This window comes from Mus musculus, chromosome 11, assembly GCF_000001635.26.
Source record: "Mus musculus strain C57BL/6J chromosome 11, GRCm38.p6 C57BL/6J".
Lineage (NCBI taxonomy): Eukaryota > Metazoa > Chordata > Mammalia > Rodentia > Muridae > Mus > Mus musculus.
Genome location: NC_000077.6, coordinates 68,428,697 through 68,453,925, shown reverse-complemented (window position 1 = coordinate 68,453,925; position 25,229 = coordinate 68,428,697). Strand labels below are relative to the sequence as shown.

The following is a 25,229-nucleotide window of genomic DNA, read 5'->3' as shown; positions in this document are numbered from 1 at the left end:
CTGAGGAAACTTCTCTCCTGCCTGGTGCCTAGCTAGGAACAATCCTTCAGGGCGTTATTTATTTCCATTTGGCGTGTGAGAAGCATGGATCTGAGAGATTAAGCCATTTTTCTCAAGACCTGTAACCAGTGAGAGCCAAGATGAAACTTCTGGATTATCCCATGACTAAAATCTCCTCAGCTGTCAGGGGACGCCTAGAATTCTTGTCCTGACTGCTCCAGGAACATGCACTCCAGTACTAAGCACATCTTATCTTTTTGTTGTTGTTGTTTTGTTGTTGTTGTTCGCTGTGGGTCTACCTGATAGTCTGGAGACGTCTACAGACTTCAGAAGAATGTTTTAGATGCATGAGATTACATCACGATCAAAAAGGAAGCACATCCCATGTGTGAGGGTTCATGTTGATTGTTGACCTGACAAGTGTCAGAATCACCATGGAGACAAAGCTCTCGCAAGTTTCTGAGGGAGGTTTTGGATTAGGTTGACTGAGGTAGGAAAGACCTACCTTAAACGTGGGCGGCATCATTCATTCCATGAGCTAGAGTCCTAGGCTGTGCAAAGAGAAGCAGGGGTGTGGGGGAGGGGCTGGAGAGATGATGGCTCAGGGCTAGGAACACTTGCTGCACTTCCTAGCATCCACAGAGCTGCTTCTGGCTTCCTCGGACACCAGGGATGTCAGTAATGCAAAGACACACGCTCAGCCCAAGCCCTTCTACACATAAAATAATAAAGTCAAATGAAATCGAGAGAGAGGGGCCTGGGAAACTACAGCAACAAGGTAAGTAAGCAGCGCACTATGGAAATACAATCGCTAACCATTGTTAAACCAGCTGATTTCTAAAGAAATGATGTAACTAACACATTAAATAACCAACCCAGCAGTCAGCCTAACTTCCACCACCACTCCAAAATGTTAAAAAAGCACAAATGACAAAAGCTATCTGCAAACGCTGTGGAGCGACGCACACAGGCACATCTGGACTTCTGTGGCTTACAAAGACGCAGGTGCTACTGATATGACTGTGGCTTATTGACTATGTTCATAATGAAAGGAAACACTAGCCTTCAGTTAGAAATGTCACCTGTCCTCCATCCTCTCTCATGGGCCCCAGGCACAGATGCAGGTGAGAATCTCTGCTCCTCCCCCTCTCCCACCCGCCCCGTAGCTGTGAAACCCTGAAGAATGAGGACATGGACCTGGGGGGCTGCTATCAGTTGTAGATGCTCACTGTGTCCTGAAGTCCTGGTATGACCTGGCTGCCCCTCTCCTTGTCCAGTCCAGAGTTCCCCCAGTCCATTTGCTTTCTGGTTTCTCCCCTAAACCAGTTCAATACCTCTGCCAAGCAACACCCCAGGGTGGTGTGGGTGAGTTTCTAACCACTCTCACTCACATCAGGCTTCTTATATGAGTTCAAAACAGCAGTCCCTGAGCCCGGCTCCCCTAGGGTGGAGTATGGTGTCAAGACTACAGCAGTGAATGAAAACTCAGGGGTAGATATCTGCAGAGAATGCAAGACAGGCAACAGCTCTGTCTGGACCTCTCATGATGGGCACAGACCAGCTCATGCCCCAGGGCCCTGCTTGGAGAGTGGAAGACAAGACAAGCTGGATAATTTCTGGGCCACTGCATCTTCAAAATGAGCAGGGCTTTTCACATTGTTATATTATGGGGTGAACAGCGGCAGCAAAGCAGTCTGAGTAAATCAACCACCAGACATCCTCAGCACTTACCCCTGACCTGAGGAGACTCAGGGAAAACCCCATAGGTGACTCTAGGAAACAGCAGCACTTTCTAGAACTTTCTTAAAGATCCAATGCACACACAACTACAATCTGTCTCCTCCATGTTTGTCCTCTGTATTCCAGACCCTTGGAAAGACTCTTCTCTTTCAGCTGCAGTGGTCCCACGAACAGAGAATGATATCTGAGAGTTCCTCCAGCTCCTATGTAGCCAGGCAGAGATGAAGCTCTTCCTGTGATGGTGATGTCATACGAGGAACAGCAGGAGGTCAGTGGTAGCCACTCCAGATGCCCAGCGACAGCAGGTCCCACAAGCAGAGGCAGCTTTATTTCTAGCCCAACCACAGTCAACGGGTGGGTGAATAGATCTGGGGCTGAGGCAGAGGGAGGCACACTCAGGTGCCTACTCCAGACCTTACAGAAGAAGTGGTCTAACTTGATATCCATCATCATGTTTCCATGGTTATCTCATCTGACCTGTCTCTGTATCAGTCCCTGGGACTAAAGGACGAGGCTGCAGAAGCCCAAGGAAGAAGAAAAGAGGAAGGTGGGCAGGCAACGATTGCTAAGAGACAGCATTGCGGGGCTGGGCTGCATGGCAACCTGGGCCTAACATAGATAAAAGGAACTCAAAAAACAAAAACAGAAAAGTCAAGATGCACACCGGCAGCCCCAGGGTTTCCTGTTTTTCTAACAAATCACTGATGATTTCCAAGAAAAGCAAGCTGTACTGCCCTGGCCCCGGCCCAGCCGCAGAATTTGCACATCTGGCCCGTGCTTCGAGAGCAGCCAGCGGTGGGCTGGGGCACAGGATGTGTCAGAACACCTCAAGACTCTGCAGCTTGAGGAGCAGGGCCAGGGGACTCCCTGCCACAGCCAGCTCGGCAGGCTTCAACCCATTACTATCTGCCTGTTCCTCCCACAGCTGCTTCAAATCCCGTCCAGTCACATTCGTCACATTACCTTCCCGTGTCAGCCTTAAGATAAAGAAACAGAAAGATCTCCATTCTCAGAGAAGCGTCTGGGGAGGGCTACGTGGGGGAGTCCCCCCACCCCCAGGCCAAACTACATTCCCTGGGAATTTCTAGTAAGATGGTGTAAGGGCTCCAGGAAAGACCACTGGAGCTGGGTTTCCTTGGCAACAGGAAGCAGATAAATTAAGCAGAAGCAAGGTCACTCAGGAAGCTTCCCACAAGGGGTCCCATCCTACCCAATCCCCAGCCTCACTGTCTGTCTGTCTGTTCTCACAGAGGTTTACAAGGCTCCCAAGTGCAGTCCTTGGAGGGATGGATGATCAGGCCCTGGTCTGGGGCTGAAGATCAACCTCCAGCCTTCTCTCTTGGCTTCCCCCAAGAAAGCGTGCCTGCTGCCTTCTGCCTGAACCCCTTCAGTAAGCTGCTTGTCTCCAGCAGAGCCCTTCCACATCCATCTCTTGCTGTTCTACCATCAAAACCCCACATTACTCTTCATGCACACTTTGACGCTCCGGGCCCTGGAAAAATGTCACCTTCCCTGTGGGGTCCTGCCAAGCCGAGGATTCCACTTTGCTCACTCAGGCTACAGGCAATCCACATCTAAGCAAGTCCAGCCTGCTGCCCAGCTCTGTCCTCCTGTACCTGTACCCCCAAAGAGGCACGACAGAGGCAGGATGTAGGCAGGGAGCTGCAGAAAGAGGAAAGGAGGGCATTTCGACGTCTTGTCCTTTCTGCCTTATTCCTATTTGGCAGGTACCTTAACTGGGGGGAATCTAATGACCACGCTACACACATAGACACATGCACCTTGCTGAGCCACATGAAACTGAGCTGCAGGCTGTGCATATCATGACTTGAATGTGGTCATACGTTACTTTCAACAGGGAAAGCACATCCTTAGGCTATGGTGTGGGGAATGCACCACTCGACAATTTGGTAGCCATGCAGACACCACAGGACACTAATGTGGGGAGAGAGCACAGGAGGCTACCTCTGGTGTGATACGGCATGCTGTCTGATAGTCAATATTTTTTGTAGGTAGAAGGAAGATACTCCAAGCTAATATTTAAAAGTAGACTATAGTCAATTCATAAGCCAGGAATAGTGACACAGATCACTTATTGTCATTATGGAGGTATTACCCCTTACATAGTTACGCACTTTGCCCTTCACATGATTAGTAGTACACCAGCATCATCACAAACCAGGGAGTAATGGGGTATGCTCCAGCTCTGGGACAGCCACATCACTAGGCAATAGAAAAATGTCAACTTCATTATAACGGTGAAGGACTACCATGGTCTATCCATTTCATTATCAATGGAAATGTTATTCAACACATGCCTGCAACCCATTATGTCCAGGGACCTCACATAGACACTGGTCCCTTACACTGTAAGAGGTTAACAAATGCATGTCTATGGAATCCCCAGCAAATGAATAAGCTTGCAACAGGAAGAGTACAGAAAAATCTCTTCTTCCCAAGAAAGGGTTTAGGGCTAGGATGCAGGCAGCTATGCCATGGAACAGTCCAGGAAGCCAGCAAGCCTTTCTCTTCCAAGGCCTGACTTGTCCCCCTCTTCCCTCACCTTGAAAGGAGGGTAGGAACGCACACTACCCACCCAGGCAGGCTCAGGCCCTTACCTATTCAGCGGGCACAGCCAGGGCTTATTGGGTTTGCTGGTAACTAGTCACTCTACACAATGTGTAGTCAGACGCCAGCTCCATGGGAATTTCCCCTGACAAACGAACAGGTCTGCTTTACCCCTGGTCCACATGCTGCTCCTGGGGACAAGACACCAACTCCAAAGCTATGCTCCTCCATCTGGCTCCTGACTGTCCTCCTTCAGCCAGGAGACTCCATGACTGACTCAAAAGGAGTTCGAGACACTCTTGTTGGCAGCAGAAGAAAGGGAAAAGTCCCTGAAAACTCACCACAGGAAAACAACGTAGAGATGGGCATGATGATACATGGCTGCAAGCCCAGGAAGCTGAGGTGGAAGGATGGTGAGTTTGAGGCCAGCCTGGGCTACATAGCAAGTTCCAGACTGGTCTTGTCTATGTAGAAAGACCTGCTTTCCAAAAGCAAAACAAAACAAAGCAAAGCAAAGCAAAGCAAAGCAAAGCAAAGCAAAGCAAAGCAAAGCAAAGCAAAACAAGAAAATAGAAGGTATTTGATAACATCATAGTACTCAAAGATGTCCATAATGGTGTCTCTAAAGTCCCTTAGACTCTAGTTCCTCAAGAAGTGGATTCTAACTTCTCTGTCCTTAAACCGAGGCAGGCCAATGACTATGACAACCAGTGAATTACAATGGAAGCAGCCTGCTTCAGCTTCTAAGGCTGGGTCATAAATGGCAAGGCAGTGACTGTTTCCTTTTGTACTTAGAATTTGCCTTGATGTGAGGAAGCCCAAAAAACCTAGAGGAGAATCTGTGGGCACCTGGATCCACAGTTCTGTTTTCCAGATGTTTCTATCTTCCCAGCTGAGGCTTCTCCAAGTGCTGAACACATCACTGGCACAGAGACACCACCCCACTTCACCAAGTCAAACTCCTGACACACCCAGAATCCACGAACTGGCTGACATTCTGCAGCGCTACATTTTGGGGCAGTGGAACACACACACCAGGCATCATCATGACAGAGACCAGGCCATGTGACAAGAAGCTGCTGAGCCACGTGTTCAGAAAAGTTTGTGAGGAAACTCAGAAAGCCACGGCGATGTGTACTAGGCAACTAAGTCACAGCAAGCCAGGGGTAAGCGAGCCCTTAGAGACTGTCCATCCTATGCTCACCTACTCAAGCAAAACCCTTTCTTATCCAGCAGATACAGCCACGAGAACAATGCTTGACGCTGTGGTAGACTCAAAGATGACTAATATACTCACTGTTCATCGCAAACATTGAGCTCTGCTCCTGCCCATGTGGATGTTACCACGTTGTAACAATCAGCCGGGCATGGTGGCGAACGCCTTTAATCCCAGCACTCAGGAGGCAGAGGCAGGTGGATTTCTGAATTCGAGGCCAGCCTGGTCTACAAAGTGAGTTCCAGGGCAGCCAGGGCTATACAGAGAAACCCTGTCTTGAAAAAACAAAACAAAAAACAAAAACAAAGAATGTAAGCACCAGGGGCTGGAGAGATGGCTCAGTGGTTTAAAAAGCACTGGCTTTTCTTGCCAAGGTCAGTTCCAGCACCTATGTGGAGGCTCACAACTATTTGCAACTCCAATTTCTGGGGATCTGATGCCTTCTTCTGGCCTCTTTGATCATTTCATGTGCATGGTGCACATACATGCATGCAGGCAAACATTTGCATGCATGAAACAAAAATAAACAAATTCTTGATTTAAAAAAGAATGCCATTACCAGGTACTCTTAGAATAGTGCCTGGCATATTTGATGGATGGATGGATGGATGGGTAGATGGATGGATGGATGGATGGATGGGTAGATGGATGGATGGATGGATGGATGGGTAGATGGATGGGTAAAATGGCAAAGAAGTCCAAACGAAGACACAGAAGGTAGAAACACATTAGAAATGAGACACTACTTTTCTTCCCTGAGTCATAAGGCCAGAGCTGAGGTCTGGGGATGGCAAGGACTTCAGTTGAATTGGAAGGTATAGCAGAATGGCATTAGACCTTTAAACCAAAGTTAAACTGTCATGCTTCCTGCTTCTCTCATCTCCTGGAAGATCACAGAAAATGGTGGAAACTGCTGTCTTTGATTCTGACCACAGAGCAAGCTTTTACAAAACAGAAGTGAGAGGCAAACAGGGAGGACATGACCACATCACCCTAGACCTTGTAGTACTCACCGAAGACAATGCTAGGTGCAGAGGTTTTGAGGAAGCAGATTTCCAAGAGGCTGAGACGTGAGAGGAAAGAACACTGAAAACCAAAGCCATGTCATGCAGGCATGTGGTGTCACAGGGGATGGTGGGGGGAGTGGGAGAAAGGGCATGTAAAGGAGCCAGTGGGACTTCCTGGGCCTTAAGTACAGATGGAAGCCAGGACCCCAAACAAGAATGTGCATCTACACTGTAGGCATGTTACAAAGCAAGGTTTGAGAAGGACATGGAGGACCCTGCAGAGGGCCTGCCCAGTTGTTCTCAAAGTCTAAACAGGAGATGTCCACCTCTGGCATTTGGAGGTGCTTTCATGAAATTGGATCTCCACCTTCCTTGAGGGGAGCCTTAGGAAATGTGTATTGAGGGTTTAGGACACGATGAACCTCCGAAGACATTGAATTCTCCAATTTTCATGGTTGGGAAGAGTGGCCCCTGAGTAGTTATCACATAATGTCGCAGAAACAATGAGAATTCCCAAAGAAGACAAGCAGCCCTGTAGAAAAATGGACAAAATACTTGAGCCTATAACTCAAGAAAGCAGACATCCAGTTGGCCTCCAAATACAAGAAGAGTCACTCAATTTCATTAGTCACTCAATTTCATTAGTCATAAGGGAAATGAAAATTCAAACCACAATTCGATACCACTACACGCCCAGAAATGTCTAAGGTGGAAAGCACAGGGTCTATGGGGCCTAAAGCAGCAAGGGAGCTGCCGGTGGGAATGTAAGCTGGTAGGACAGCTTCCACCCAGAAACCCACTCAGTGGCTCTCCACTACATCTGTGATCTCACCCTGTCCTAGGCTTAGAACCAGCAAAATGTGGTGTGCCAGAAAGCACAGAAAAGGAAAAAGAAAAAAAAAAAAAAAAACCAACAACATCCAAAATGATCTTCAAACTAGAAAAGACCCTAAAGGATAGATGTCCCAGTGGAGTTTACTCCAGGGCAGATACAAGAGGGACCTGGAGGCAGGAGAATGCACACTGGCCAAGATTCTACCAAGGGGTAGCTTCTAGGAGGTGTTCTGGCAGGAGGAGCTGTCCTGGGTAATGAGGAGTGGATGATGGAAAGGTGGGGGATAAGAGACTGCATCCCTAAAAGACCGCATCCCTAAAAAGAGCATTAGCCACGAAACCTTAAAGCAGTGATTCTCCCTGGCAAACCAGTCCCCCAAATTAGTTATATTACCATTCATAACTGTAGCAAAAATTACAGCTATGCAATAGTAACAAAAATAATTTTATGGTTGGGGTGAGTCACCACCACATGAGGAACGTAGTAAAAGGTCACAGCATTAGGAAGCTCAGAACCACTGCTTTAAAGGCTAAAAAGTCTGGCTTGAACACAGTAGATGAAGTTGTCTGGGCTGGGATGGTAGACTCTGTGAATGGTCTCTGATGACAGGCCAACAACCGAAGAGCTTATATAGTGGCCATGTAGAGACATTGCTGAGTTGTGACCTGGTGAATAATACCCTTGACTTAGGATTAGCAGTTAGCAGGAGCTGTAGGGTGAAGTTAGACCGAGGGGCGTGGGGTATGATACAGAATGAATGATCTGAAGTGGTGAGGATGAAACCCAGGACCTTTCCCACCCTTAGCCAACACTCCACCACTGAGCTTAGCCCAGGCCCTGATGCTTATACTACACTTTGGGTTGTAGGTGTGGATAAATTCATCTCAGACACTTAGAGAAAAGGAAACTACTACTGACGATCTAAAAGTGGAGAAAATGAGAGATGTGCGGGAGAAAGGCAGAGAGAAAAGGGGGTCAGAGGGAAAAGGTAGAATCCTGGAAACCCAATCCCAGAGTCCACCAGCTCACAGGCAACGTTCTCTATGAATGGTTAAAAGGCAGTTCACCACACTGGGAAGGATGTGTTTATTTAAAATAGGTAACAAAACAAAGCAAAGCGCTACAAAAACAATGCTTCTGAATTGTAGCAAGTCTTGTAACAATCCGGGGATACTATAAACAAACGTGATTGAGTGGGAGCTCTGTCTGATGGGTTTGGTGCTGATTTCGTTCCCTGCTGGTTTAGTAAACCCACCCAAAAGTATTGAGCATCTTTACCTGTAGGGACATCAATCATAAAATACCAGAGACCCCTGCTGATGGACCCATATGGAGCACCATCTTTTTAAACTGTGCTAACATATACTAAATGTGAAATGACATTGCTTTGTACATAGGATGTACAGCTCGGTGGCATAAGGTGCTTTCACATCGTGAGCAGCCATCCTTCCTCTCCATCGCCTACATGCTTTCATCTTCCAGCACGGAACAACATACATAGTCCACACTAACTCTCTTTCCCCTTCCTCTCTGCCTCTGGCCATCTCTCAGCTCCTTCCATCCCTTGGTTTTGCGAGTTGTGGTTAGTTCACATAAATGGAAGCTAACGGTGCTCTTCATCGGTGCTTGGCTTATTATACTTAGCATGTCTTCAAGGCTCATGAGGTTTGTAGTGAAGGTGAGAATTGCAGCCCTTTTTAAGGCTGAAGAGTAGTCCACTGTACATACACAATGTATACATTTGCCTTCTATGGTCATTTGAGAAGATTCTGTCTTTTGGTGCAAAATGGTCATTTGAGAAAATTCTGTCTTTTGTGTGTATGTGTGTTGTGGGGGTAAGTGAGCATGTTTGTGTGTAAGTGCACACACGAATGTGTCATAGCACATGTGTGACGGTTATAAGGTAACTCAGGCATTGGTCCTCACCTTATTTGAGACAGGGCTTTTCTCTCTAGCTTCTCATATACACCAGAAGAGCCCCCCGAGCTTCTTGACTTCACCTCCCATCGAGCTGTGGGGCGCTGAGATTACGGTGCACCTGGCTTTTCACAGGTTCTGGGGATTCAAACTCAAGTTCCCATGCTTATGCAGCAAGCGCCTTAGTCTCTGGGCTTCTCCCTGGCCCTCGCGTCATTATTTATTCCAAGTTTTTCACGGGTTCTCAAGACGGGTGTTCTGTGGCAAGAGCAATGAAGTTTATGTGCCAGTGGGGATTCACAGGAGTAGATTTCCAGTATGAGGCTCTGCTTGGCCTTCTCAGCCACACTCCTTTCTTCTCTGACAATAACTTTCAGAAACTGGAGGTTACAGCTCCGAGCCACTCTTGTGTGCCCACTGGAGTGTGAGCAGACACTGAAGACTGTGATTTCCCAAGCATGCTGTTAAAAGGTTCACATCCTACCCTTCCCTGCCCTCCTCTTGCTGGCCAAGAGGGACGGTGTGATTGCTAAAGCAGCCATCATGGACCATGGGATGAAAGCCTTACGCAGAGAAAAGAAAAAGGCATACTTAAGAAAAAGGTACACGATAGAGGGAAGCTTGGTTTCTGACCTGAGAGGCTGTCATTAACATGTGGCTTGCTTACATGTAGCTGTTATATGAGAAAGAAATAAACCCCTTGCTTGTTTAAGCCACCAGCAATTTGGTTCTCTTCCTATACAACAGACAAGCAATACGCTAAGGTCTCTGTCCACGCTGAGTCAGAAAACAATGGTTTTGCTTATCAGTTACTGTGTCATTTTGATACAAACAGTGGACTTTCCCAAATGTGTAGAGTATGATTATGGCGTGACCTTAAATGTGTACCCAAAACTCCCTTGTAGGAGACCACCTCATAAAGATCTCCAGAGAAATGATATCAACTTTCTAGATGGGTTGCTGCCTGTGTGTCACCTGCTCTAGAGGCTGTGTAGTGACAGGGACTCAAGGATTTTCAGGTCAAATGTTCTTAGGAACATACAGAGTTGGCCAGGCAGTACTGAAGCAATTCCCTGTAGAAAAGTTCCTGTTTTAGTAACAGAGTAGAGACCATCCACGACTGACCAATAAGAAGATACCACGAAATAAATAGCATTTCACAATGACTTTTCCTCCCTCCGAGACAGCAAACACTTCAGTGAAACTGATGCACCCGCCCACCTTTACCTTCTGAGCCAATCATAAGAGTTCAAACCCCTGGGGAAAGCAATCCCCATCTTTGAGAGGAGCGTGAGAGAGAAAGAAGAAGACGCTACTCTCTGAGGAGACTGAGCTCTAGGCTCAAGGTGGAAGTATGGTTATCATGCAATGAAGGCCACAACCAAGTCCTTCAGCACCCCACCCCCAAAGGAGCCTGGGAACAGTGGAATTTAGCCTTGGCCTGCCAAAGGCATTCTCCGCTAGCTACATTCATCCCAGAGGACAGCTCGGGGCCTTGGGGCAAAGTGGGACATAAGAGGAGGAGTGGCAGTTGGTGACACCTATGAGGCGTCCTTATTTGACGCATCAGTGAGTTGTCCATTGAGGGTTGTGTCGGTCAACTCCACGACCCCATCATCCTGGCCATCTGGCTCAGTAATTTTTGGAGCAAACTTTTGATGAAACTCCAAAGAGTTCACGCTTGGCCCTGGGCTTGGCCTCACAGGTCAGAACTGTGGGTTTTTTTTGTTTGGTTGGTTTTTTTGTGGTTTGTGGTTTGTTTGTTTTTTGGTTTTTGGAGGGAGTTTTTTTGTTGTTGTTGTTTTCATCTGCAGGCTGCTTCGACTCCACTTTTCATCTTCCTCAAGGCCCTCAGGGCAGCCTCTGTCTCTCTCAAGGAGGAGCTTGTTTTTGCGATACATCAAAAACTCACTCACAGTAATCCTCCTGCCTCAGATTCTCAGGTACCGGGTTCACGGGTATGTGTCATCCCAGACAGTTGCTGGATATTTTTATTAACAAGTCCTTTAAAGCCACACCCTTACCACTTCTTCCCCACCCTCTTTACAGTTCACAGCAAATGTTCTTACACAAACCGGCATCCTCACGTTGTAACCCACAGTCCAGCCCGTCACTGTCAAGGTTTTCACGCCTCAGCCCCAAAGCTGGGTGGCTCATATGTTCCATCCTTTCTCTCGTGGGTTCAGAGAAATAACACACTTCGAAAAACAGCCTCCTAGCTTTAAAACTGAGCTCCAGAGGAACATGGGGGGCACTCCTATCCCCTTGGCCAAGAAGACCTAAAGAACCTTCCAAGATCTTTCCAGGTACTCGTTTGTATCTGGGGCCAGTGAGGGGACTCTGGACATGAGCTCATGTTCTTGCACGTGACACAGCAAGGGAGCCAGGCAAATGGTTGAGTGCCCCAGAACTTGCTATGCCTTGTGAGGAGACCAAGAGACCATAGCAGCCTCCTCAGGCCATAGAAGCATATGCAGAGGTGGTTCTCTCCATCCAGGTAGACCCCAAGTTAGAAAGAGGGGTTCGGTCTGCTGGGTTTTTTCTCCTTTCCAGAGAAAGCCCTCCTCCCTCTCCAATGCACAGCTCCCCTTCAGAAAAAGAAGGGCATCTGCTTAGCATGTGAAGTGTTGGTCATTCTCACACAATGACCATAGCTTAGATTCCCCAGGGCCCATGTAAAAAGGCAACACAGCAGTGCGAAATCCCAGTGGTGAGGAAGCAGAGACAGGAGGATGCCTGGGACACATGGGTCAGCTAATTGTGCTGTGCTGATGAGATTCAGGTTCAGTGTGACACCCCATCTTACAAAAAGAAGGTGAAGAATAATAGAACAACGGAGGAAGACACTGGGCATTGGCGTCTGGACTCCAACAGCATGTGGACATGAACATACATGCAGACACATGTGTGTGCACATACAAACATGTACACAGGCACATACCACATACAGAAAGAATGAAGGAAAGAAAGCACAGAAGATGGGAGAAGAAGTGGGGTGGGGTGGAGAGGAGGAGGGAGGGAAGAGGGAGAGAAGAAGGAAGAAAGCAGAGGATGCTGAGAATCCCACCCTCCCTTATGCTGACCCATGGTCCCCTCCTGGAATCTGAGCAGAAGGCCTGCTTTTGTTGTTGTTCTAAAGGATCGCCGTCACCCTACAGGGCTACATCTGTGAAAAATGCTTTCAGGTTTCACAGTATATAAAACAATCATAACTAGTTATAATACCTTCTTCACAATTGAAACACATGCATTCATTATCTCCCTTAACCTGTCCTAGGTCAGGTAGACCAGGCACCCCCAGAGTTGTCTAAAGAATCCCCAGAAATCCCCCCAACCGTGTCTTGTCTCCTCCTGAAAACACTGCTCCCAATTGCCTCACAGCCTACTTTGTAGGTGAGACAGGAAGGCCCTCGACCTTGTAAATACTGTGTTGCAAACACACTTCCCCAGCCTCCTGTACCCAAGCTGTCACAGACTGGGGCTTGTCAGGGGTTGGGGAGAGGCTCCTCAGGACTTCCCCATCCCATGCAGCCTCTGCTGAGGCTGCCTGCAGGAGGATCCCCTGAAGAATCAGCACACGCCTCTTGCCAGAACGGAGGGAGGGCGGGGGGGGGGGGGGCCTGAAATGGCACCAGAGGGCATCTACTTTGTCCTATTACTGGAAGGCACAGACACAGGCGTCAGAACCTGTCAGAGCCTCCAGGAAGCCAGCAAGATGCTTGGAAGGTATAGCCCCTGAGAGAATTGCAGAGAACCCCCCGGGAGAGGTCAAATATGGGCAGTTCAGCCTATCAGTCAGCCCTCATGGCTGAGGCTCAGCTCTTCCTGTGCTTCCTTCGTGGAGCTGTCATAGCCTCAGCCACTACTGACTGAACACGGCCAAATACCGCTTCTCCCAAAGCACTGGGGACTTAGTAGTGAAAGAAAAGGCTGGAAAACCTTCTTTACCGGGAAAGGCTGAAGGGCGGGGGGTGGGGGGAGCAAGAACACCTTAGGCCTTGGGGGGTAGAATTTGAGAAGATGAGAATTCATAAAGAACACAGTGTCACTGTACTGTATCCTAAGGAACACCAAGGACATTAGGCTTTCTCCAAAATGGGATGACATCAAAGCGTTCTTCTGGCACGAGTGATGAAGCTCGCTTCCGTGGCTCCTGGTAGGGAAAGGAGGAGTCTGTGACAGAAGTCCTCCACAGGTGCACAGTGATGAAGAAGTCAGTGGACATCAGAGGAAAGGATAGGGGAAGTCAGAGAAAAAAGAGCCGTGGAGTTAGATAGCATCATCACAGCAGGACCGCGTGGAGAGAAGGGCATCATGGGAGAGGATGACCACGTGGAGAGAAGGGCATCATGGGAGAGGATGCCGGGACTTCAGAGCTGGAGTCGGATTGCAGAAGAGACAGCAGTGAGGAAGTCCTTGGAGGAAGTGTGTTAGGTTCCAGATGTGTGTTCACAGTGAAACAGTGCATCCAAGGGAAAGCAGCCTGCATGTCCTTAGAAACAAGGGCTGGGATGAGAAAGAGAAGCGTGTCCGGGGAGAGAGGGACCAAGGACAGAAGGGGACACGTTGGCCAGAGGCATGAGAGGCAAGGGGACAGCTCCCGATGACAGCAGGTGGCCTCAGGTTCCTGTAGAAACTTCCAAGAAGGAGACCCAGTGGCGTATGCCTGGGAATCCAGGAGGGTCACGAGTTAAAGTCACTTTTGAGAGAACTGCCCAGCTTCAGGATCAGAGCTGTATCATCAGTTCCCACAAGGATGCATCGAGAGCCTAGAAACGTCCAGGTCAGAATCCTGGTGTCAGCTGGTCCAGGAGGCAATGGGCTTGGGGAGATGAGGAGGACACTATGAAAAAAAGATTGACTGTCACATCTTCTGTTCCCTCCAGTGACCTGAGTGTCACCCCACAGCTCTATACTCCCCTAAGCATAGTCATGGCTCTGAGCATCCAGTTCTTTCAAAACAAATCTCCCAAGATGTCAGTACAGAAACAAATGTAAATTTCAAAGGTTTATGAAATATTGACTGGAAAGCCACACAGTCCAGAGGTCATTCACTCCCGGCCCACCATGGAGGGCCTATGGCTGGTTATGAGAGTTTGAGGGCCCCTGCCCAGATGACTTTTAGCAGAACTTAGTGCATCAGAGGAAACAAGGAGCAGAGGACCCCAAGCAGAGTCCCACACCCAAGCTTAGGATGTGATAAAGATCTAGGTCTCTAGTGGGGGTCGCCATGGGCATTGATGGTTTTTTTCAATAGCCAGAAGGAATGCACTGTGAGGCAGAGATGTGGGACTTTCAAGGTAACTGCCAGCTCTAGAATTTGTTCTCTCAAGCCCACCAGACTTCTTACTTACTTTTTCAACTTTCAGAACAATCATCTTGAAAAAAAAAGAAACATTCTTGCTACGCAGCTTAGGCTAGCCTCAAACTCATAGCAATTTTCTGACAGGCATGCACCACCACTCCCAGACAGGACAATCCTGTCCGTAGCCAGACACGATCCCCGAATGGAAAGGAGCAGAGGTATCTCACACTGTTCTCACAGCTACCATGGCCGTAGGAGTATCAGGCATTTCCCCAGAATCTTTCCACCAATAAGCAGAGGGCTGTCAAAATGTAATCTGTTCTGACTTTCTCTAAGATCTTTCTTGAAGTGAGCTGAATTCTATTTCCTTTTTCCATCCTGTTCACCCTTCTCCAAAGGAAGCTGTCCTTCCCTTCAGACTTCTGAAGATAGGTGGCACCTCACTCATCTCCTCTGCTTAGAGAAAACTTTGTTGGGTTTTTTTATGATAATTTTACATCATGTCCTCACCCTCCTTGGTTACCTTTCTCGGGACATACCATGGGCTGTTAATCAGCATTCCCATAAGGGGGGTAGGGAGGGCTGAGTTGCACTCAGAGGAATGGCTCTAGCATAAGCTGAAGGGCATGTAAGGTGAAGGCACAGTGGTTGACTGTCAGAGTCAAGGACCAGAGATGACTCTTCAGTGTTAGCTATGGGTGGCTGGGGATTACAGATATGCATCTAAGAGAACTAAAAAGCCGAGGAGAGAAGATCATAGAGAGTGGGACCCAGGAGCAGGGGACCACAGCATCTGGGCAGCTCTCATGACTGTCAAGGGACACACCTGCACTGCTTGCTCTACAAGCTGCCCCAGGGTGCAAGAGATGAACTGCCTCTAAACTCACCATCAAAGCCAGCATACTAGAAACTAAAGAGAGCAGTAAGAACCAACTCACTACGAGCAGAGTAATTTGAATCTTAGATGTTCCTAAAGATGTGTATATGCTAAATGCTTGGTCTCTAGTTCAGTGTTATTTAGATTAGGGGGTAATGGGACCTTTAAGAAGGGGTGTGTGTGCTAATGGTCTTTAGCTTACACTTACAAAGGGGACTTCGGACCCCAGAGTGTTCTCTTTATCTCTCTCTTTATCCCTGTCTCTTCCTCCCTCCTTCCTTCCTTCCTTCCTTTCCTTCCTCCTTCCCTCCCTCCCCATGTCTGGCTTCCCTTCGAAGCCATGATGTAAACAGTTTGAGTCTGTCATATGTTCCAATCACGATCTATTTCTCCACCACAGGCTCAAAGCAGTGAAGCCAATGCACTGTAGACTGAAAACTCCAAAACTGGGAGCCTGAGTCAGCCTTTTCTCTCTACGAGTTGATTATCTCAGGTGTCCGACAATGACGGGAAGCTAACGCGTTAAGTACAGACTTGAAACTCCTAAAGAGACTCACACTGAAGAAACCTAATGCTGTACTTAATAATTGAATCCATTCCAGGAATGCAAGGAAGGCTCAATGAGAGAAAGTTAATAATATGATGTGTCACATAATCCCATGTCAAAGTGAAAGAATTTTCTAGCATACATTCAAAAATGTATTTGACAGCCTTAATATTCAGTCATGCTTTTAACATTCCTCGTAAATGAGCAACGGAAGAAAGAACCTTTCAAACACATTCCTGCTAATGTGCCACTACCACATCCAAGAAAGGAAGTCCCCAGAGAAGCCAATCTCTAGGAACACAAGGGTTTGCAGACATAACTGGCAAAGACCTGATCATGGCCATTTCTTCTCTGTCCCCTAATCCTAGCTATAAATCTGGTGCCCTGGCTGGGGAGCCAAGTGGAAGTGCTTCTTATCAGTATGTTATCGGCAAAGGCAAGGCTCATTTGTCATCTTAGAAACAGGTTGGAATCAAATCTTCACAAGCAATCCAGAAGATGGCAGCTGGACACACGACACACGACTGTGATCCCAGTACTCAGGAGGTACTCAGTACTCAGTAGTGAGCGCAAGTTAGAGGCAGGTCCGAGCTGCATAGTGAGACTCCACATTAAAAAACCAAATGCAGAAGACAAACCCAGTGTGAGCCCATGGGGTTCAGCGGCCCCTAGCACATGGCCCAAAGTCTCACTAGATATAGGGTCACTAAGGTCATCCCTGTGGTGCCTTCTAAAGTATTCATTACCCATCTCCACGTGCAGCTTGCCTCTGATAACAGCTGCCTTTCCCCACTGCATAGAGACGATTGTGTTTTCTAGAACACAGTTTACTAAGCTGGGCTCTTTGTTGGACTATAGAAATCTAAGAAGACCCTGGAGTTTTATGTAAAAGAGATAGTGTGTGTGTGTGTGTGTGTGTGTGTGTGTGTGTGTGTGTGTTTACATATACATGTGCGCTTACTAACTAGCCCTTCCATCAGTGTTTCAGAGGGACCCACTACCCAGAGCACTTTTTCAACCTGTGGCTTGAGATCCCTCGGGGAGCTGAATGGCCCTTTCACAGGGGTAAGACCACAAGACCATCGGAAAACACAGATATTTACATTACAATTTATAATAGTAGCAAAATTAGTTGTGAAGTAGCAACCTAAATAATTTTATGGTTGGGGGTTAGCACAACACAAGAAACGCACTGTATTAAAGGCATTAGGAAGGTTGAAAGCCACTGGCCGAGAGAGTGTTTGAAACTCTTCTGGAAGAGCTGTAGGTGTAGATGACGTGATCTAACTAATGCAGAAAACCCCCAGAAGAGGTTGGCCACGTCGACCAGGTTGGGTGGAAGTGGCTGTGTGAAGATTTGCCTGACAAGAGCCCACACCACAGAGCCACACAGGAACAAACATTCAACCATACATCTGAGTGGATGTTGGGGTTCTTGGAAACAACCTGTTTCTTAGATGGAGAAAAAGGATCCATATTACATGATACAGAGAATCAGGAGCTGGGTTTCTGAACATGGCAAGAACAGGGTGCCCAAGAGACACCAGATAAGGGTGTGGCTTCAACGGGTAGAACTTCCAGTGGGTATAGACTCCCTGGGCTACTAACAAAACGCATGGCCACAAAGGATCCTGAGACAGGCGTGCTCTCCAGCAGAGAACAGAGAAGAAGAGGGAGCCTTCCCCCAGTGCAACAGAATTTAAGACTTCGATGTCCACAAAATGCACCTTGGAATAACGGAAGAGGAGGGAGTACTCAAAGAGCCCTTGGTCCACATCAGAAATAGAACCAAGTCACTACTATTGGTTGTTACATCTAATTTCAAAAGACAGAAACCCCTCATAATCATACATACACTCCAAGTTATTGGGAGGCAAACTCAAGAGAGAAGATATCCACAGAGCCATAAGCAAGTAACTTTCAAATGCTCTTTTTATTATTACCATGAGCATTATATCTCTCAAGTCTCAAGTAAACTATGACATAACCCTAAACCCCAAACTCCCTTCCTGTAACCCCACAGCAGCGTGCCTTTCTCATGCGTATCACAAGATGATTTCTGTGTCGTATGTCCTGAACCACTAGGCCACATCTCCTTGAGAACAGGAACCATGTTTGCCCTCCCATGTCTGAGCCTGGACAGTGACTGTACACTGAGCATGTTCCATAAGAAAACATGTCCCATAAGAAACTGCCATGCTTCCATAGCAGGTTAGGCCAGCTCAAATGCCACACTGCCGCCATATAGTCAGGGGAAATGACACTCAGAGAGGCATCTGATTGTAATCAAGGCTGTGTGGCTAGGAGTGGAGGAGAGAGGTAGAAGCAAGCAAGACCCATAGGCTAGAATCCACCTTTAATCTTCACATCCCAGCCCTGCCCCCACCCCCAGGAAGAAACCACACGGCTCATTTGCCTAGGTCAACACAATAACAAGACTCCAGAGGACACGAAAATGAAAAGCACAACAGTCTCTGGGGACCCCACCCTGCTGGCCCTGACACTATCCTGCATCTAGGCAACCCCTACTGGGGTTGCACACGAAGGGCTTCTTGCCTGGGAGATCCTAGGGAATCTGGTGGTGACAGTTTAATGCCATGCTGATCATGAACAGGCCGTAGCTGTGTCTGTCCCTGATCATTCCCCATGGACCAGGGCAGTCAGTGCTATGCTGGGAACCCACAGAGGGATGGTAGCAGAGTGTTACACGGTGAGAGGAGAGGTCAGGGAAGACTCTGGAAGATGGACCTTAAACCTTTCACCCAGGGAGGAACTTTCCGTTTACTCGGCAAGTAGAGGAAGGGAAGAGCAGTCTGAGGAGATGAAACAGTATGTTCAAAGCTGAAGGACTTCCTGAGCTTCATAAGAGAAAGCAGGAGGGTGGATGTAGGTTGGGGGTCGGAGGCCTAGATACCCTTCTTTGGGCTTTCAGCTAAAGAATGAATCACTCAGATTTGGGAGTCTTCCATCACCATAGCAACAGGATGCAGGCGCCCCACCCCTGAGGCCAACCTCTATTGGCCAGAATCTGGGACCCAAATGAGAGAGTTAGGAGACTCATGCTCTGAGCTATAACAGTTACCTACTTTCTCCTTTATCACCCCCATGTGATATCTGTGATATCACCCAGAAGCATAGATGCCAATGATCCAAAAGCTAGCTGCCAGCCAGCCTAGAAGCAAAACCACAGCCCACCACTGGGGCCTTCTCTCCTCTGGTCAAGAGCAGATGCTGGAATCACCCCAAGTCTGGCACTTTCTGATTGAGTGGCTTCAGCACCCCATTTCCTTATCTGTAAAACGGGAGTGATAGCGACAGCTATCTCAGAGCGTGGATATCAAGATGAAAGGGCACGAAGCACTTAGCACAGTGTCCAATACACCACAGAAGTGTAGCCAAAGGGGGAGACGTGCTGTAGAAAGATGGAAGAGATGGAGGGAAATGTATCAGAAGCAGACCCAAGGTACAAAGGAGAAGGGTGGGTTCAAAGTATCTGATCACGTTCAGGAAAAGCTACTGAATCAGGTCGGATGTGTTCCACCCAACAAAGCAGGCAACACTGTCTTTAAAACTAGATCCCATCAGGCCAGCTGTGGAGGTGCATGTTTTTAATCCCTGCTGAAAGCAATTCAAAAAAGCATTTGGGTATAAGAGGTAGGCAGATGTCTGTGAATTTAAGGTCAGCCTGGTATACACAAGTGAGTTTCAGGTCAGCTAGGAGATACACAGTGAGACTGTCTCAAAAACCAAACAAAGCAAAAAACAAAAAACAATTAACACCCAGAAAAAAAAAAACAAACAAACAAAAAACCTAGATACCACAAAATGTCAATGAGGTTCGATTTTTTAAATGTATGCAAGATAGAAGACTGACACAATTCTGTGTGTACCCATGTACCTCTAAAAAATATTCCCTCCAATCTGTAAATATACCCTGTATTTAACAAACTGTAAGATGCCATCAGTTGTAAAGATGCACCACTACTTTGTGTATTGACAAGAAAGAAATATCAGGGCTTATTATGATAGTAATCTGTTAACTTTAATTGCTAAACTTCGAGTGTGAAGTGGAGCTCAAGGCCAGCCTCGGCTACCTACTGAGTCGGAGGCCAGCCTGGGGCACAGGCTGAGATTGTCTCAGAAATGACAGAGCAGATGAGACAGCTTCCTGCTTTGCTTGACAACCTGAGTCCCTGGGACTCACAGGGTAGGAGAGGACAGACCCCTTCCAGGTGCCCTTTGACCACCATATGTACCATAGCAAGCCTGCACGTGTACGCTCTCATCCACAGCCACAAATTAAATAACAAATGTTTTAAATAATAACTGATATATGGAAATAAAATGTGAACCACATGTACATCTCCAAATTGAGGATATATCCTTATAGGTAATATTCGTTGCTGCTCATTTGGACCAAAGGCTCAAACACCAGGCTACACACACACACATACACACACACACACACACACACACACACACACACGTTTACGTAGCGCACAGTTCAGCCCCTCGGTGGGAATGAGTCTCTTTAAACATACAGATTCTATGTGCTTGTAAGAGCTTGTAACAATCACAGTGGAGGGTTGCCCACGAAGCTCTCATTGCGTTGTGTTCTTTCATTTCTGACCTGACACTGCAGCTCAGACATACACAGCCAGTTTTACAAATAAGGAGATGTCATATGCCAGAACCTGGCTGGACTTCAGGTCTCTATTCCGTCTTACACCTTACCAAGCAAACTCCCCCATCAAGGCTTAAGAACCCTATTTAAAATGTGTTTCACCTTGGAAAGCTGTACTGTACAACTGGGTTCCAAAGACTCGACAGGCATTACAGGAGCATAGCTCTGCTCTGGGAACCGGGCCTTACCAGGCAAGGAAAGCAAAGTGGACCGCCATTCAGAAAAGGCCTTCAGGTGAGTTGGCCTGCTTTTAGACCTCCTGTTGCCAAAAGCCACCCCTCCTCTCGACAGGAGGCTTAACTCACTTCATACCACATCCTGCTGCTTTCATCTCGCCTTCCTTTTCCCTCTGAACAGCCTCCTTCCTCCTACTGTCCTGAACTTCTTGCATATTTACTACTACCACCCTAGGATGGGCCATCATGCCAGTCCTACCATGCACACACGTGTATACATTCACACACTCATACTCGCGTGTCTCCGGCGTGTAAACACTGTGCTGGGCGCGCAATTCCCAGCCCGCAGCCGCGTCTGAGAGTCACTAACTTTGGGCAGCCTGAGGCTCGGTGGAGGATAACGCCCCGGTCCTGATGCCAAACAACTCCTGTTGTCCACGTTCCTCCAGAGAGTTCAGAGCCAGAGACAGGCAGGTTCCTTCACTCCAGAGCACACGGTGGCTTGTAACCCAGCAGGAGGCTGCACACACACACACACACACTTGGCCGCATAGCTACTTCAATCTTGATGAACAGTCCTGGGACGCCCCTTCTGCCTCTGGGTTTGTCCCATGGGTTTGTGGGCCCCGGTCCCCTAGGTGGACCTTAACTATAGAACTAGAAGGTCGCCAACTGTCCAGCCTACCGGCTGCAGTTGGAGCACACTACTCCAGAATGGTCCCAACCTGCTCTGGCTGTGCTTCGAGCTCTTATACGCGTCCTCAGCACCCCCTGGCTGTCCAGCTACACACCTGCAGTCCCCGCTGGGCGCCGGGCGCCGAGCCCCTCTCCTGCGGCGACTCTCAGCAGTTGGGGTGAGGCCCCCGACCACCGCTCAGCGGCTGGAACCGGGCAGCAAGTCCCAGCATCTGCCGGGTCTCTACAACCCTAGGGGAGGCGGGGCCTTTGGGGCGGGGCTTTGGGGGCGGGGTATGACCAGGGCTAGCCGCCCAGCCGGGCTCTCTCGCCCTCTGGTGGCTCGATTGTGTCAAGCCGGTACATCCAGCCCTAGAGTTTAGGACTCAAAGCAGTTGCCCTGCGCTAGGACCCCATCCGCTTCGGCTTGTGTACCAGTACTGAGTAACACAGCTCCCCAAAAGTAAGGTGAGGTTCCGTGGGGCGGAAGAGCGTTTTGTCTGTGCAGGAGGGGTGGGTGGGGGCTTCGGGGAAGGAGGAGAAAGAGGAAGCTCCGATGAGCTGCTTCCTTCTCGCAATGCGACCCAGCGCCCCACTTCCTCCTACTACTTCTATTTTTCGGGTGCTCTTAACCCTTAAAAGGCCTGCACCCCTGATGTGCTGAGGAGTAAGCACCCTGATTCCTCTATTCCGTCTACAGGAATCTTCCTAGAAACTTCCAACCAATCCAAACTTCCAGCACTGCTTCTGCAACCTCTGATCTCACAACCCACCACCTCTACACGGTACCAGAATCTCTCATCACTTCAGCTGGGTTCCACCTTCCCAGTAGTAGATCTAGAACCGACCACAAGGTCATACGTTATTGTTGCTCAAAAGCCACAACCCTACCTGAAAGCTAATGTAAAAACCCAATGGTTTTTCTTTTCCTGACTCCCTAAATACCAAGAAAAAGCAACTTCCCTAAATAGACAGAAACAGAAAGTACCCTTTGGGCGGGCGCAGAAGTTGGAACTAGGTGGGAAGGGGCTCAATGCCCACCATAGGTCTAGCCACAGTGATCTCCATCCCAACTACCTGTTTACAGGTGAGGAGCCCGGCCGTGGGCAATGTGGTCCATACAACTCTCTCCCCAGTCTCTACTTTATTCACAAACATGTTGACATTTGGAGGAGAGGGATGGAGGAAGCAGGCTTCACTGTAAAGAAGCAGACAAGATTGGCAGTAGGTGCCTGAAGGAGAAGATAGAGAAGAGCGCATTTCACAGTCCAGGAATGTGCTAGAGAAGTTGTGGAATGTTTGACTTCTTCTGCATTCTTGCTATTCCCAAAACTGAAGGCAGAATAAAGCTAAAACCCCGGGAAGCTCAGGACCTCAGAAACCCAGCGATGCTGCCCTCCAATGGCACACCCTCTTTCTTACTAGCAGCTGTGGCGCAGATGTTGAGTTTGAAATTTTCCTCCCTTCAACACTGGGGTGTGTTGTTGTCCCTGCAGGGCCAACCACCAGACCTCAAGAGCACCTGGCATCTTCTGGACAGAAATTAAAGTGACAGCCACTAGAAGCAGTGTCCCCAGTGCAGCTGGAAAGACCCATGGGTGCCTCTGTCACTCGGTGGTGCCACCTGGTTACATTCCCACCACTGTACAGCTCTGTTGTTTCCTCTTACAAACAAGGCTATTTGTAATCCCCCTGCTTCCCTTCGTTGTCTGATGTTTTCAGAGAGCAGCCTGCCCTGTTTTGACTTCCTCATCTTACATTTAGTCCACTATGTTCTAGAAAAAGGTCACCAGGAAAGCCCTAAAGGCCAGATCCAGCATGTGGCTTACTGTTGCTACCTTTCTGAGGAAACTCCCCTGGTCCCTGGAGACCCTTCACTTCAGACCTCTGTTTCTGGCTTCTTTTTCTTCATCTTCTCTTTAGCATTGGAAGCCTTGCATGTTTGCATGAGTTGGCTTCTCTTTTCCCAGAGCACTTTGGTCCATCTGTCCATCCCATTCAAAATGGTAGCCTGGACTTCTCTCTTGAGTGGAAAACCTGTGGTTCTGGTGCTTCTGCACCTCTGTACCTCAGTCGTCAGTGCCGAGACGCCCTGGGATCTCATTCCCTCCCCACAGGCTCCAGCTCCTGACAGCACCATGCAGAGGACGACGCTTCCAACACAGGAAGCCTAGTCAGCCAGCTCACATCCAAACTCTTAGCATGCTTTCCTAAAAGCCAAACTATCTGCTCATGGTAAACCGTACCTCAGCACATAGGACACGAGGCAGTCTGCCCTGAGTTTTTCATCCCTCCTTGCCCTTCCACAGTCTGATTTCTGTTTATATTGCCTCCCCTCAGTTATTCAGTCTGTACTCATAGCCAGACAACAGGTCATATCAGTTGCCATTCATTCCTGGGAAAAGACTGAGCCCAGAGGAGCTGGGAAGCAGAAGGTGACCCAGAGGGATAGTCAAGAGAATCTGACAAAATGGCAACAGCCGGAATCCTCTAGCCTATACTTCCAAAAGAAGGAGGAGGAGGAGGAGGAGGAGGAGGAGGAGGAGGAGGAGGAGGAGGAGGAGGAGGGAAGGAGGAGGAGGAGGAGGAAGAGGAGAAGGAGAAGAAGAAGAGGAAAAGAGAAAGAAAGAAAGAAAGAAAGAGAGAAAGAAAGAAAGAAAGAAAGAAAGAAAGAAAGAAAGAAAGAAAGGAAGGAAGGAAGGAAGGAAGGAAGAAAGAAAGGAAGAAAGCAAGCTAGTGAAAACTGGTAGGGAAAATAAAACATTCACATTTGTGTTTTCAGTGTTTGGGAGACTATGTAAGGGTTGTAGACTAAATTATTAAGGAATTGCTAAGGCTGGGTGTGGTGGCACATGCCTCTAATCCCAGCACTCAGAAAGCAGAGGCAGGCAGATCTCTGTAAGTTTGAGGCCAGCCTGGTCTACACAGTGAGTTCCAGGACAGTCAGGGCTATAGAGAGAGATCTTGTGTCAAAAAAAAAAAAACAAAGCAAAACAAACAAGCAAACAAAAAGAAACGTAGGAAGGAAGGAAGGAAGGAAGGAAGGAAGGAAGGAAGGAAGGAAGGAAGGAAGGAAGGAAGAAATGTTTGTTGACCTTCAGTCACTTCATGTGTGGTGTTTTTGATATTGCAGCCTGAAGGGACTAAAAAAATGAGCTATTTGCTTTGCTTAATAACTTCCCATCAGATCTATAACCGCCACAAGGAGAAAACAGAAACTTAGCAGTAGAGAAACCAGGCAGACACCCCTATGCCAACTGAACAAAACTGACGACATCATATGGAGTGACGTGATTCTAGGGCCTGAGAATGACGTGTCATTTCTGAGATGTACGTGCCTAAAATGTTTTGCCTCAGTCTAACCATGGGGGACAAACCAGACTCACCCACACTGAGAGTCATTCTACAAAATACCCATTTCATGGATGAGGCACATAAAGACTGGAGGACCATTGTCACACAATAGTTAAGTGTAATAAGAGATCCAAGATTGGGTCTTGGACCAAAAGAAGGAAGTTTAGTGGAATCAATGGCAACATTTGAATAAAACCTACTCATAACATCAAGCTGGCCATGTTGGCATATGCTGGTAATCCCAACACTGGACAGGCTAAAGGCAGGAAAGTAATGAGTTTAAGGCCACCCTGAACTACGTAGCAAGATCCAGTCTCAATGCTACTGT

The 25,229-nt window shown here is 48.0% G+C and overlaps 1 protein-coding gene and 1 long non-coding RNA gene across 4 annotated transcripts in view; one reads left to right on the top strand and one right to left on the bottom strand.

Moving 5' to 3' along the window:
* Positions 1-21,801, bottom strand: part of Pik3r5 (phosphoinositide-3-kinase regulatory subunit 5) — a 65,725-nt gene extending 43,924 nt beyond the window's left edge. Inside the window, exon 1 of one of the 2 annotated variants that reach the window (NM_177320.2) lies at positions 21,664-21,801. The gene's annotated coding sequence lies outside the window, so the exon portion shown is untranslated. The other variant, XM_006533548.2, reaches the window with a different exon arrangement.
* A 39-nt stretch (positions 21,802-21,840) lies between these two features.
* Positions 21,841-23,238, top strand: Gm32046. 2 transcript variants are annotated; one of them, XR_001780242.2, is made up of 3 exons: positions 21,841-22,015; positions 22,248-22,332; positions 23,044-23,238. It is a non-coding gene; the product is annotated as a predicted gene, 32046 (long non-coding RNA). The 2 variants fall into 2 exon arrangements; XR_388771.3 differs by having other exon boundaries at positions 22,248-23,238.
* Positions 23,239-25,229: the final 1,991 nt, after the last annotated feature.